This window comes from Taudactylus pleione, unplaced genomic scaffold (assembly GCF_031769625.1).
Source record: "Taudactylus pleione unplaced genomic scaffold, aTauple2 ptg001536l, whole genome shotgun sequence".
NCBI classification, from domain to species: Eukaryota; Metazoa; Chordata; class Amphibia; order Anura; family Myobatrachidae; genus Taudactylus; species Taudactylus pleione.
This window is the reverse complement of record NW_028285933.1, coordinates 1,096,993-1,100,000: the sequence shown is the minus strand read 5'-3', so window position 1 is coordinate 1,100,000 and position 3,008 is coordinate 1,096,993.

Below are 3,008 nucleotides of genomic sequence, written 5' to 3'. Positions count from 1 at the left end.
CTAGTCATGACATAGACGATAACATGCCATCAACGTCGTCTGCCAAGGCCGATGCCCAATGTCATAGTAGAGGGCACATACAATCCCAAATGACAAAGTTCAGGAAAATGACCTTGAAAAAAACATTTAAATCATCTGAAGAGAAACGTAAACTTGCCAATATGCCATTTACGACACGGAGTGGCAAGGAACGGCTAAGGTCGATCCCTAGTATGTTCATGACTAGTGGTTCAGCTTCACATGACGATGGAAGCCCTCCTCCCACTAAAAAAATCAAAAGAGTTAAGCTGGCAAAAGCACAGCGAACAACTGTGCTTTCTAAGAAGATATCACAAATCCCCAAGGAGAGTCCAAGTGTGGTGGTGGTTGCGATGCCTGACCTTCCCAGCACTGGACGGGAAGAGGTGGCTCTTTCCACCATTTGCACACCCCCTGTAAGTGCTGAAAGGAGCACCCACAGTCCACTTGCTGATATGCAAATTGAAGATGTCACTGTTGAAGTACAACAGGATGAGGATACTGGTGTAGCTGGCGCTGAGGAGGAAGTTGGCGAGGAGGATTCTGATGGTGATGTGGTTTGTTTAAATCAGGCTCCGGGGGAGACAGTTGTTGTCCGTGGGATGAAAAAGCCCATCACGGTCATGCCTGGGCAGAAGACCAAACATTCCACCTCTTTGGTCGGCAATATTTCTATCCAAATCCGGATAACAACTGTCTTGCCATATGTACCATATGTAAAGGTGAAATAAGTAGGGGTAGGGACGTCAACCACCTAGGAACATCCTCCCTTATACGGCACCTGCAGCGCGTTCATAAAAAGTTACTGTCAAGTTCAGAAACTTTGGCTAAGCCCTTCGAACTTGCCACACGTGAAGTCAGTTCAGACACTGCCAGCTTGAGTCAGGTCATTCCCCTCATCAGGCTTTTGCAGAAGCAGCTGGAGAAAGTGAAGGAGGAGCTAAGACGGAGCGATTCCGCTCGGCATGTGGGACTTGTGGATGAAGCCCTTCATTCGCTTTGCCAGGATTCCAGGGTGGTCAATCTGTTGAAATCAGACCACTACATTTTGGCCACCGTGCTCGATACTAGGTTTAAAGCCTATGTGGTGTCTCTCTTTCCGGCCAACACAAGCCTGCAGAGGTGCAAAGACCTGCTGGTGAACACACTGTCAGCTGAACCGAACATGACACGTCAACGGCTTCTTCTTCATTTTCTCCCACAACTGGGGCTGCCAGGAAAAAACTTAGGTATCCTAAGCAACCCGCTGGCGGTGATGCAGGGCAGGCAGGACCAAGTTTGGACATCTGGTCCGGACTGAAGGACCTGGCAACAATTTCTGACATGTCTACTGTCACTGCATATGATACTGTCACCATTGACAGAATGGTGGAGGATTACATCGGTGACAGCATCCAAGTAGGCATGTCAGACAGTCCATACCTGTACTGGCAGGAAAAAGAGGCAATTTGGAGGCCCCTGTACAAACTGGCTCTATTTTACCTGAGTTGCCCCCCCTCCAGTGTGTACTCCGAAAGAGTGTTTAGTGCATCCGGGAACCTTGTCAGCGAAAGGCGTAGGAGGTTGCTTCCACAGAATGTGGAGAAGATGATGTTCATCAAAATGAATTATCAGCTCTTCCAGGGAGACCAGCCTCCAGAAGGTACAGAGGGACCTGTGGTGGTGGATTCAAGTGGGGACGAGTTAATACTTTGTGAGGATGAGGATGTACACACTGAAGAGGGTGAGGAATCGGTGGATGAGGAGGATGAGGATGACATCTTGCCTCCGTAGAGCCAGTTTGTGCAGGGACACATTAATTGCCAGCTTGTTTTGTGGGGGCCCAAACGAACCAATCATTTCAGCCACAGTTGTGTGGCAGACCCTGGCGCTGAAATGGTTGGTTTGTTAAAGTGTGCATGTCCTGTTTATACAACATAAGGGTGGGTGGGAGGGCCCAAGGACAATTCCATCTTGCACCTCTTTTTTTTCTTTGCATTATGTACAGTTTGGGGCATAGTTTTTCAAACTGCCATCCTGTCTGCCACTGCAGTTTCACGCCTAGATGGGTCACTTGTTTGTGCCGCCCACTCGTGTCGCTTAGCATAGTCATCCAGCTACCTCGGTGCAACCTTTTGGACATAAAAACACTATTGTGAGGTGTGAGGTGTTCAGAATAGACTGGAAATGAGTGGAAATTAAGGTTATTGAGGTTAATAATAGCATAGGAGCAGAAAAACTACAAATTCTGTGATTTTAGCTGTTTTTATGCTTTTTTTCAAAAAAATACAGATCCAAAACACAAAACCCAGAACCCAAAACACGGAAGGGTGGTTTTGGCAAAACCAATCCAGATCCAAAACACGAAGAAAGATCCAGATCCAAAACCAAAACACAAAACACGAAAAGTGGCTGGTGCACACCCCTAATATATACACACATACACACATATATACATACATATATATATATATATATATATATATACACACACACACATACACACATATATACATACATACACACATATATATATGCACACACACACACACATATACATACACACATATATACACACACACATATATATATATATATATATATATATATATATATATATATTTGGGGTGTGCACCGGCCACTTTTCGTGTTTTGTGTTTTGGTTTTGGATCTGGATCTTTCTTCGTGTTTTGGATCTGGATTGGTTTTGCCAAAACCACCCTTCCGTGTTTTGGGTTCTGGGTTTTGTGTTTTGGATCTGTATTTTTTTGAAAAAAAGCATAAAAACAGCTAAAATCACAGAATTTGTAGGTTTTTCTGCTCCTATGCTATTATTAACCTCAATAACTTTAATTTCCACTCATTTCCAGTCTATTCTGAATACCTCACACCTCACAATAGTGTTTTTATGTCCAAAAGGTTGCACCGAGGTAGCTGGATGACTATGCTAAGCGACACGAGTGGGCGGCACAAACACGTGACCCATCTAGGCGTGAAACTGCAGTGGCAGA